At 36.7% G+C, this 12,388-nt stretch overlaps 1 protein-coding gene and 1 long non-coding RNA gene across 3 annotated transcripts in view; one reads left to right on the plus strand and one right to left on the minus strand.

Moving 5' to 3' along the window:
* PPM1L (protein phosphatase, Mg2+/Mn2+ dependent 1L) overlaps positions 1–12,388 on the plus strand; it is a 293,098-nt gene that overhangs the window by 78,324 nt on the left and 202,386 nt on the right. The gene's annotated exons all lie outside the window — the stretch shown is intronic.
* On the minus strand, positions 991–1,412 carry LOC131512106 (uncharacterized). The gene is made up of 2 exons (XR_009261964.1): positions 1,272–1,412; positions 991–1,145 (listed from the first exon to the last, which is right to left on the minus strand). It is a non-coding gene; the product is annotated as an uncharacterized LOC131512106 (long non-coding RNA).

The raw sequence follows: 12,388 nt of genomic DNA on the forward strand, positions 1-12,388 counted from the left end.
GACTTTTAAATATTTAAAATTAAGTTCTTTTTGTAATGTTTATTTTTATTTATTTATTTATTTATTTATTTATTTATTTTTTAATGTTTATTTATTTTTGAGAGAGACAGAGACAGAATGTGAGTGGGTTAGGGGCAGAGAGAGAGGGGAGACACAGAATCTGATGCAGGCTCCAGGCTCCGACCCGTCAGCACAGAGCCCGATGCAGGGTTCAAACCCACGAGCTGTGAGATCATGACCTGAGCCAAAGTCGGCCGCTCAACCGACTGAGCCACCCAGGTGCCCCTGCTTATTTTTATTTTGAGAGAGAGAGAGAGAGAGAGAGAGAGAGCGCACTCGCAAGGCGGAGGGGCAGAGAGAAGAGGAGAGAGAATCCTAAGTGGGCTTCGAGCTGTCAGAGCAGAGCACAATGCAGGAATCCATTTCACGTATCGTGAAATGATGACCTGAACTGAAATCAAGAGTCAGACACTTAACCAAATGGGCTACCCAGGTGTCCCCTAAAATTAAGTTCTAAATGACAGTGACCACATTGGTAGCAATTGTGATACAGGGGAACAGATCATAGTATACATGTTTTGGAGCCAGAGAAACCTGGTGTCAGCGCCCCCCCTCTGCCATTCAAACTGGGTGACCTGAGTGTATTACTATGATTACACATCATTTTCTAAGTTCCTTCGGTAGAATTCAAAGCAGGTTCTTTTCTCTCTATATAAGTGGAATTTATTTGGAAACTCACAGTGACAGAAAATGGATAAAAACACACATAGACTTTTAAGGGTATCTCAGCTTAGAGACCTTCTGAGACCTGCTGAGATACAGAGTAGAGGATGTGGAGAGAGTCTGTGGGCATAAAGGGAGATTGATGGTTGTGTCACCTCAGATTCCAGGCCTTTATCCTCTCTGAGCCTTAGCTGCTTCATCTTTGAAATGGAGAATAATACTTACAGGGTTGTTATGAAGACAAAAATAGATAACTTAGAGCAATACTAGGCACTCAGTAAATAGTAGCTATTATTATTGTTGGTGGTGGGATTTGGGTGGGTTTGACTTCTTTTTCAGCTCCACCATTTTTTCCCCTGTATTTTATTTCCTTTTCTACCATCCTAGAAGATGTGGATGTGTTCAGAGCCTAGGATCTTGAGCTAGGAGAAAGAAAAAAGAAAAAATCCTTAGTGATCAAAGGAGTCTTTCAAGGAACATGCTAAGACACTATCATGTGATACTTATACTTTCATTCCATTGGCCAAAACTTAGTCACAGCACCATACCTGGCTGGAGTGGAGGCTGGGAAATGTAGTCTCTTCCCTGGCTGGTCTTTACATGGAAGAGGGGAAGATGAAATTTTGATGGCTAACCAACAGTTTCTGCCAAGGTATTCAGTGTGCTTTTATGACCTGAGTGTTTCCAGTGTCCCCATGGAAACAAAACCAATTATGATGGTATGTAAACATTTTAAATATTCCATAAATGTGTTACCATTTGACCAGTACTCTTAAGATAGAATATTTTATCCTCAGTTTTTAATGTACTATAAAGCACTTTGACTTTCTAATTAAAAAGGTTAAGATTTTGTTTGTAATTATTTAGTCCAGCATTACCATTATTCTTTTTTGTAGTTATGAGGTCTTAGAATTTGGGATTTGATCTCAACAGAGTCTCACCTCACAGCCTCCATTGACATACACTTTGTGTCAGTTTCTGCTTTGCAGTCACAGATACCTATACTGGCCATCACTGCTAGAATTCTGAGGGTCAGGCTCAGTAAAATGTATGCCATAATCACATAACAACAAACATATAAAAACAATTGTCATGTATCTGAAAATATCCTTTTGTGTACTCAGATCTGCCATTGTAAAAACTTTTGTCTGTTTTTCATCATCTATCTATTTGGGTCTTTAAACTGGATTATTATTATTATTATTTTTAATTTTGAGATAATTATAGATTCACATGCGGTTGTAAGAAATAATAGAGATATCCTACACACCCTTCACTCATTTTTCCCTGGGAGTAGCATCTTGCATGACTGTAGTACAACAATACAACCACTATTCACAGTGCTTATTTAGATTTCACTGGTTTCACATGTACCCGTGTGAGTGTGTATATGTATGTGTGTGTGGTCCTGTGCAGTTTTATCACATGTATAGATTCATGTGATCACATCACAGTTAAGATACAGCACAGCTTTATCAACACAAGACTCCTTTGTGTTACCCTTTTAGCCCTAACCACCACTCTCCTTCCCTAACTCCTGACAATCACTAATCTGTTCTCCATCTTCGGCCATTTCAGGAATACTGTATAAATGGAATCAGGCAGTATGTTTCTTTTTTGGGGGCAAACATTCTGCGCCTAGACTAAGTCTTAGTCATTTACCACAGGAGGACAAAGAACAGCTAATCCCCCAGGCTCTAGGTACCTGTCCTATTTCACAGAGATGTTTATGAAAATACATAAATCTGATGTGCAGGATTTTTTTTTTTTTTATTAACTGAGGTAATTGCATATGTGAGCTTTTGAAATTGGCTTTTTTTTTCACTCCACCTGATTCCTTTGAGATCCATCCAAGTTGTATGTATCAACAGTTCATTCCTTTTTAATGTTGAGAACTATTCTTTGGTATGGATGTACTATGGTTTGATTAACCATTCACCCACTGCAAGGACATTTGGATTGTTGTCAGATTTTGGCTAATACTTTTAAAGCTGTTATAAACATTTGTGTACAGCTTTTTGTTTGTGTGGATGTCAGTTTTCTTGTATGCAAGATAAATGCTCAAGAGTGCAATTGCTAGGTCTTATAAGAGACACATTTAGTTTTATAAGCAGCCATACTCCTTCCTAGAATGGCTGTAGAATTTTACATTTCTATAAGCAAAGTATGAGCGATCCAGTTTCTCTGCATTCTTGAATCCTTGCCAGAATTAGTATTATCACTGTTTTTTTGTTTTTACTTTAGCTTATCTGATAAGTATGTAGTGACATTTCCTTGTGATTTTAATTAGCATTTCTCTAATGGGAAAATATATATACACCCACACACACATATACACATGCACACAGACACATATATATATATACACATGTGCACATTTTATACATATATATTTTTTTTCAGAGTAATATCTATTTGGATCCTTTGCCCATTTCAAAATTGAGTTAATTATTTTTTTATTGTTGAGTTGTAAGAGTTCTTTATATACTCTGGAGATAAATCTCTTATCAGATAGATGATTTACCAATATTTTCTGACATTCTTTGGGTTGTCTTTTCACTTTCTTGATGGTGTCATTTGTAGCACAAAGGTTTTTAATTCCACTGAAATCCAATTTATCTTTTTTTTTTTGTTGTTCATTTGTGTGCTTTTGGTGTTGTATCTAGGAATCCACTGCCTGACCCAGAGTCACAAAATTACCCCAATGTTTTAAGAGTTTAATAGTCTTAACTCTTATAATTTAGGCTGGTGGTCCATTTGGAATTAATTTTTATGTATGGTGTAAATATTTCTTATGCTTTAAATTTTTCCCGCTTTATTGAAATATAATTGACATACAACATTGTGTAAGTTTAAGGTGTACAAGGACAAAGATTTGATACACAAATGTATTGTGAAATGATTACCATGGTAAGGTTGGGTTAACACCTCTGTCAGCTCACATAATTACCTTTATTTTTGGAGTGATAACGTTTAAGATCTACTCTCTTAGCAAATTTCACATTATACAGTATTGTTAAATATAGTCACCATACTATACAATACATCCCAGAACTTATTCATCATATATCTTATGCTTTAAAGTTTTATAACTTTATATTTTACATGTAGATCTGTGATCCATTTCAGTTATTTTTGTAAAAGTTATGTCCAGTTGTGCCAGTACTATTTGTTGAACTCAAATACAGTTTTTGGTTAAAATCTAACTGTCCCATATGCAGTCAGACTTCAAGCTGGTTTTTCTTCTGAGAAAGAAGTATATCTGAGATGAAGTGGGGATATCAAGAATCTAATAAGTGGCTGTACCACCTCAGTTTTCTACCTGCAAAAGGAAGATAATACTTCTTGCCAAAATAAAAATATAAGGATTAAAATCAGAAATACCAATTTCTTGTCATAAAGGTACTTGATAATGTCACTTAAAAGACTTACAGGGGCGCCTGGGTGGCGCAGTCGGTTAAGCGTCCGACTTCAGCCAGGTCACGATCTCGCGGTCCGTGAGTTCGAGCCCCGCGTCAGGCTCTGGGCCGATGGCTCGGAGCCTGGAGCCTGTTTCCGATTCTGTGTCTCCCTCTCTCTCTGCCCCTCCCCCGTTCATGCTCTGTCTCTCTCTGTCCCAAAAATAAAAAAAAAAAAAAAACAAAAACGTTGAAAAAAAAAAAAAGAAAAAAAAATAAAAGACTTACAAATGGAATAACATTTGGTAAGGTTACCTCCCAATAAAGAAAATGGAAAGGAAGTTTCTCCTTGAAGATGAAAACATATGTATTATTTTAACAGTTCTAAAGACCTCAAGCTAAAATAATGAACTAGAATAAAAAAAAAAGAATTGGCTTTTCACATTTCAAGTCTTTTTGCCTGGAACTTTGTTCATCCATGGCTTTTTATTAGGTTGTTTGTGAACAGTTGGTGCACATATGGTACAGTTACACCTCATTAATAGAAAATAAATTTTCCATGTGGTTTTGTTGCCTCTTTCTTTGCAGTTATTTTGCTTTAAGACAAATTTCTGTTTCATGAAAGTTTGGCCTTTCTGTCTTAGGAAATCTCTGCAGATACTTTATGTTTGTTTGAAATTACTCATCTTTTAAAAATTTTTTTTTAATGTTTATGTATTTTTGAGAGAGAGAAAGGAGAGAGAGAGAGAGAGAGAGAAAGAGAGAGAGAGAGAACATTAGCAGGGGAGGGGCAGAGAGAGAAGGAGACATAGAATTTGAAGCAGGCTCCAGGTTCTGAGCTGTCATCACAGAGCCCAACACGGGGCTCGAACTCACAGACCATGAGATCATGACCTGAGCTGAGGTCAGATGCTTAATTAACCTACTGAGCCACCCAGGCACCCCATTAAATTACCCATCTTCTCTTAAGTTTTGCAGTCATGCATTAGATACTGTATACTTCATTGTGTTCCTTTAAAAATTTGTATCATTAGGTTGCTCAACTTGAAAGACATATTTCAAAAAAGATTTTGGCACATAAGATAAGGCTTTAAAAGTACAACAATCTCCTTTTATTTAGAATAGCTGAATAACTGAGGATTATATATACTAGAGGTGGGTTATCAGCGAAATCAGTGGTTAGTTATAAAGTATATTTTGACAATGTGTATAGTGCTTTTGCTATTCTTTTTAAAAGATTTTTTATTGGCATGCAATTTTATAATTCACATATAAAATTTACCTTTTTAAAGTGTACAAATAGTGTTTTTTAGTATTTCACAAAGTTGTGCAATGATCACCACTAATCCTAGAATGTTGTGTTGATTATTTGTCAATCCCTTTTGATTTATTTTTGCTAATTTTACATGTCAAAAACAGATTAGAGGTGGTTTATAATAGGATACTTATTATAACAGTATGATTTAAGATTTCAAAAACACTAGTTGGAAGGGAGGAATAAATATACCAAAAGTTTTAACTGAAGGTAATGTAATATACTTTTAAGCAAAGCATGTAAATCTAAAACTTTCAGTGTGATAGTGCTTCATCTTCTATCATGGATCCAAACTTGTATTCCTAAAAACAGATATCACTCTGCTTCCCTCTTTAAAATGCCCTCTTGGTTTCTACAGCCAGAGGTCATCTTTCAAGTTAATGGATGAGACTCATTCAAAGTTATGAATATAACCTTGCTGGGTGGGTAGGGGTTTGTGTGTGTGGGTAACTTTGCACATCTTTTTGTACCATCAGTTCTACCTAAACATTTTAGAGAAGCACCAATATTTTATATTAACTTGAAGATATTGATTAATATAAAAAATACCTAATGGGTAGAATGCAAAATTTGTATGAAATACATTAGACATCAAATAAATGTTGTGCTTGATCTCAGTTGATAAGAGATATGATACCAGGAACCCTTCTTAACACATGTTCTCTTTTGCCACTAGCAATTCTGCCTAAAAACTAACTGTGGAGTTCTGGCATACCCAAACAAACAAATACAGAACCAAACAATCCAACAAACTCCAGAGCCCTACCCCTCAGCCCTTAGATTGGTATGAAGTCACTTCACATTGTACTAAATGTCTCACAGATCTGGTTCAGTATCTAACCCTTTTCATATTCTTTTCCTGGAATGTCCCTACTATCAACCTGATCTGCCCTGTACTATCAGATTCCCCACCCCTTCCTCCATTCCTGGCTCACATAATTTCTGTCCATGTGTTCCCTATTATTATGCTGCCCAGGTACATTCTTCCCGTCTCTGTTGCTGTAATTGCCATGGTGTATTATTATAGAATCACAGGAGGTCTGGTTAGGTAGAGAGAGGTGGTAATGGATGTACGTCTCTTTGTAACTGTAGATGCCTCAAAGGCAGGGCTCATCTTTTATTCATCTTTATATTCTGGTACATCATATGGATCGTAACACATAGTGGATATTTAATAAATGTTTTCTTAAATTAATGAATGAACTTTGGATGACACAAATTTGTGGACGATAGTGCAGATAATTTTGTTTTTTGAAGCATTGTAGTTTTTTTTTAATATCAGGATAAATTGAGCTTTTGGTACTTCTTATTCCCTCTTCAATGCATTTCAGTTAGGCTTCTAGCATCCATCAGAGTACTGAAATTGCTCTTGGCAAGTCAACAATGACCTAGGTCCAAATCCAATGTACTTTTTTAACCCCAATGCTATCTTTTTGGAGCTCTCTGCTGATGTGACACTGTTATACATCTCTACTTTTGAAGCTCTTTACGCTCTTATTTCTGGAACAGTGCCCTCTCTCACATTTTCTCATGTCAATCATCACACTTTTACAGGCTCCTCTTCCTCTGACTGCATCTTAAGTTGGTGTCCCCAGGTTGTGTCTTTGGCTCCCATCCTTCGCTACACCGCACTGGAGCATCTCAGCCACTCTCCCTGTTTCTGTTTTCTGACCATAATCCCCAGATTGGGGTCCTTAATTCAGTCCTTTTGAGTGAGCATCCTTCTCATCTCTGTGCCTCCTTGGCATTGCTGCCAGGATAGTTCAAAGCCTCACAAACTCTACATGTCTAAAATGAAATTTCCCTTCTTTCCTGCTGAATTAATTCTTCTCCTGTGTTCTCATTTTCTGTCTCTCATTTGCTGAAACCACCATCTACTCAATTACTGAAGCTAGCAACCTAGCAGTTCTCTACAATCCTTCTTCCTCACATATCCCTTTCAAATTAACCAAGAAGACCTCTCAGTTTTATTCCCAGATATTTTGCAAATTAATTTTGATATTCCAAAGCTATTGCCTTCTCCCTCCGGTAATGCTGCAGAGTGGAGAGTTCATATGGGAGGGTAGAGAGATTAACATTGTCCAGCCCAGTGATTGCATTTTGAACATCAGACTAGCATATGGGCATATATCAAACATTAAATATTTGTGTTGTTTTCTGGTCCTGACATTTCTGGACCAGAAATCTGTCTTTTTCCTCCTGACCTACACACGTACTATTTCTTGATTTCTCTGCTGGTATGGACTGCTTTAGAATTCTCTGGACTGCCCTAGACCTAGAAAGACTTGGGTCTTTAACAGAGCCACATGGCATGCCCATTAAGGAATGTTCTTTAGACCTTCTCTCACATCCAGCATACCCCATATTTGAGTGGCAGACACAGGCTTCTGCTATTTCCAGGAGACCTGTGTTCTCCTGCTTGCCACAGAGCTTGGGCTGGAATCAAGGGCAGTTTTAGTATTTTCTGGGCTGCTTAGCTCACTCCATGTCATGGTTACACTGCTGATTTCATGGGAGGAGGGAGCTTACTTCACTTTAAGGAAGTCTGCTTTTTTGTCATAGTTGTCTTTATTCTCTCTCTGTCCTTCCCTACACTTGTCAGAGACTAATTACTTTCTATAGTCATTCCTGCAAGGGTTTCTATGTCCCTTCCATTCCCAGTGCCCAACCCTTTCTAAAGCCATCCTTGTAAAGATTGTCAATCTACACATTTATTATTATTCTCTTCCTTCTGTCACAAAGGATTTGAAGTATTATACAGCTGTAAGAGCTGACAGATGTTAAATTTCACTTATCTTGTAGGCAGGATTTATTTTAAATATGGGAGTGGTGTGATGGGGTCTTGTTTAGAAAACCACAGGGAGAGCCTCTGCCATCAAAGATGGTTACAAATTAAAGACAATACCTGCCTCTTGTTAATCTGTATTTACTTAAGCAGGTGTATTGTTTATTAAAATTTTTTTTAATGTTTATGTATTATTTTTGAGAGGGGAGAAGGGCAGAGAGAGAGGGAGATACAGAATTTGAAGCAGGCTCCAGGCTCTGAGCTGTCAGCACAGAGCCTGACATGGGGCATGAACCCATGAACCATGAGATCGGGACCTGAGCCAAAGTCAGACACTTAACCCACTGAACCAGCCATGCACCCCAAAGTAGGTGTATTTTTGATTGTCTATCATCTAAGGTTTAAAAAAAGCATTAAAGCAGTGACTTTATTTTTTTCCTTTAGAAAACTGAGGACTATATCCAAACTTGAGACCAACCTATGTGAAAAAGAGCAATTCAAATGCCTGTTTTTTCTTAGAAGTAATTTACCTCTGCTAGTAGGTTCCATGGCTGCTTAGCAAGGGTAATTTGGTTCAGCACAATGTTTTCTAAGTTGAGATAAATTATTCCTTTTAGGAAGTTAGATCTTCCTGGGAGAAGTAAACACTTCATCTTTGAGAAGAAGAGCTTATCAAAATATTGAAAGGATTTGTTGGAACATCTAACATGAAACTTTGATGGGGGAAGAAAAGAGATAAATTTTTGAGAACAAGACTTTTTATAAGGGGATGTCTTGGGTAAAGTGCCTTGTAGGAACATTGGTTAGCTAGGGGGAGAGATCAGATATTCAGGGAATGGGGAGAGGCAAGCCAGGAAATGCAAAGGAAAAGAGGATTGTGATAAGGTACCTAGACACACACTGCCCTTCTTCCTTAGAGTGGCCCTGGCCAGAGCCTGTCTCCTGGGAGCCAAGATCTTCCACTCTTTCAAGTGTCAGTCCTCGTTTTGCTCTTGGTAGAAAATGAGTTCATTGTTGTTTTTGATGTCGTGTCGATTTCCCCCCTGTGGGATAGATAATTAGAACTCTCTGATGAAGAAAAGGTCCTCTCTGTTTTATAGATAATCATTTTGTGAACCGTCAAGTGAAATTCAGCTTAAATCTTCAGAGCAAATGAAGATTAGTTAGGATGTATTAAACTCTGTGAGTTTAATGTTCATGACAAGTGTTTCATAAAGGAAGATGCTCTCTATTATCCTTCGTCAGAAGGAAATTGTTGATAAGAAACCATTTTGAGTAGTAGAATTTATGCCAACATCAGAAGCTAGAGAAGCTGGGGCAGCTGAGCATCCAGGACAATCAGGGCAATTGGGGCATCTGAGATTTCTTGTGTAGTATTATGTCTTACAAAAAAAATCACATATTTATGTAGTCTCTTCCCTCCAGAGCAATTAAGGAAAATATTTATTCTTTAAAAGTAAAACTCTCTTTTAATGGAGTGTGTTAATTCCTGACAGAGTTTTGTGAAAAAGGATACCAAGAAAGATCTTCTCCCATTCTTGTCTTTGTTCCCCCCCTGCAGATAAAATTGTTATAGTTGGATAATCTATTGATTTAGGATACACTGGGTTGGTAATTTTATCTTGATCATCCAAAGAAGGATGTGACCCCAATGTAAAAAGTCAGACCCTTATGCTGCAAAAACCAATTCATCCCCTTTAAACAAACTGGTGGGAAGGTTCCCAACTTTTCACTGTCAGTCAGCAACTATGCTTTTAATGTTGTAGTTTCCCAACTGTATTCCATGCACAGTCATCTCTAAAGGTTTATTATAGAATTTCTGTTTATAATACAATGATACCTGTGTTTTCTTTTCTTTGGAGTTCACCCAAAGCAGCGTCTTTTCCCCAATTAACTGAAAACAGATATTCTTTATGATACTGTATAAATTTCTTGTTGCTGCTGTTACAAATCACTATAAAGTTGGTGGCTTTAAATAGTAGAAATTTATTCTCTCACAGTTCTGGAGCCTGGAGGTCTGAAATCAAGGTGATGGCAAGGCTGTGCTCCTTATCAAGGCTCTAGGAAAATATCTGTTCCTTGACTCTTCCAGCTTCTGTGGCTCCTGGCTTTTTTTTGGCTTGTGGCTGCATCAACTCCCAATTTCTGCCTCTGTGGTCATATCAACTTCTTGTCTGAAAACTCCTTCTAACTACATTTAGGACCCACTAAATTCCTCAAGATCTTTGATGCAATCACATATTTTGTCATACGAGGTAGTATTCACAGATTCCAGGTATTAGGGTGTGGACCTCTCTTTTTGGAGGCCATCATCCAACCCACTTTGTCCTTTCTTCTTTGTCTGTAAGATTTAGAATGTTCTATCTATTCTGCCTGCAGTAAGAATATATCATCATAATCTTTCTAAAATTCTGAGTAGATCTAGATAGAGGTGAAAATATGAACTTTTGCCTTTCCCAATAATCAACCTAGATTTAATTATTCATGTTATAGACTGCACTAGTGGAATAGATAATAGAAAATATGAAAGGGAAGATAATCCCAGTATCAGTTATGTTTGACCTTGGCCAACTGTAATGTAGAAAAATATTAAAATCGTTAAAATATTCAAAATCATTTTTACCATCATTTATACAGCTGGGAAGTATTGAGCAATAAGAGATACATTTGGGTTATGCTGAATGGGTATTGAAAATAATTTATTTGAGGTTGAAATTTTGTCAGTGAAATAACCTGTAAGGTGCATACATTGTGAGCATTAGCAAGAGTATTTTGATATAAAGTATTTGTGAAACTAAAGATAGTTGGCACTGGATTTGTTTCCAATTTAATTCATTTTGACAGATGATAACAAAATGTTTCTTCTTTTTATAGTATTCAGAATAAAGAGACATGTAATGTCAAACTTTAATTAAACTTTCTCTGGCTGTACCTGGACTTTCCTTACATAAATAGATGTTTATAATTATGAATCCACATACATCAGTTACTGATAGCAGTGTCAAGTTAGCGTGCACCCAATTAGTAAGGTTACTGGATTTTTAGGTGGTCTTGGAATGCTAAGCAGGCAATGCTAAGTTATTTAGAGAGATCTTTCTTTCAGACCTTAGAAATGTCTTTTGTGTGTAAACCAGATAGATATCTTGACCATTATGTGGTTCAGCTAGTTTAAAAGTGAAGACTGGGGTCTGGGAAACAGTTACTCCTGTTTGCTGATGCGTACCTGAAATTCAGGGAACTCATTTTGAAGGAGCCAGAGCCACTTGGTGTATCTCTGGGGACTGTCCTTAGACTCTTCTCTGGATGGCATTTTCCTCCTCCTTCCATACAGTGGTAAAAGTGGTGGAACATACAAGGTGAGGTCTTTTTAGAATATACCTGTCTGGGTGTCACAGAGGGTAAATAGGGAACAGTGAAAGATAAGAGTAGAGCCATTCATTGAATCCTGATCACGGAAGGCCTTGAATACTAGGCTTAGAAATTTGGATTTTCTACTTCCTTTGATCCTTTTCTTATTTAATCTCCTTCTCCGCATTTATTTCATCCTAGATGACAGTGAACCTGCTTAAATTTTTTGTGTGTGTTGATCAGTAATATTTTCCTTTCTAATAATTTTATTTTATTTTTTTTTCTAATAATTTTAAACAAATTCCTGAAACTCCTTTCCAAAAGCGTTTTGAGGTTTGATTCTAAATTTCCTATCCTTTACTTCACCAAAACAATCTGAATTTTGAATTTTTAAAGTTTTTACCACTTAAAAAAAAGAAGTTAATATTATTTATGTTACACTTCTCTTTAAAAAATGTCTTTGGTTTCCAGACAAAATATGGAAATTTTGCTTCCAGAAGGTCATGGTCTCTTCTTTTCTAATTATATTCTTTAAAGTTCTGACAGTGTGGGTCCTGCAAATTATACTACCATAACTCGTAGAGGTACTTTCCATAACATTCAACACATTTCATTTTTAGCCCTTACAGTTCTTAGGACTTTAACCATTATTCATAAAAATTAGAAGTTGAGAATTAAAAAACAAAACAGAACTCCTGTTTTGATACACAACTAAAATTGTTTTGGTTGTGTTTCTGGTTGGATCGTCAAGGTTAGCTCTGGGACTAAGTGGTGTGGTTAAGATGGTTGTGTTAAAAGTATAATGCAAAAGCCAATCAA

This window comes from Neofelis nebulosa, chromosome 5, assembly GCF_028018385.1.
Source record: "Neofelis nebulosa isolate mNeoNeb1 chromosome 5, mNeoNeb1.pri, whole genome shotgun sequence".
NCBI classification, from domain to species: Eukaryota; Metazoa; Chordata; class Mammalia; order Carnivora; family Felidae; genus Neofelis; species Neofelis nebulosa.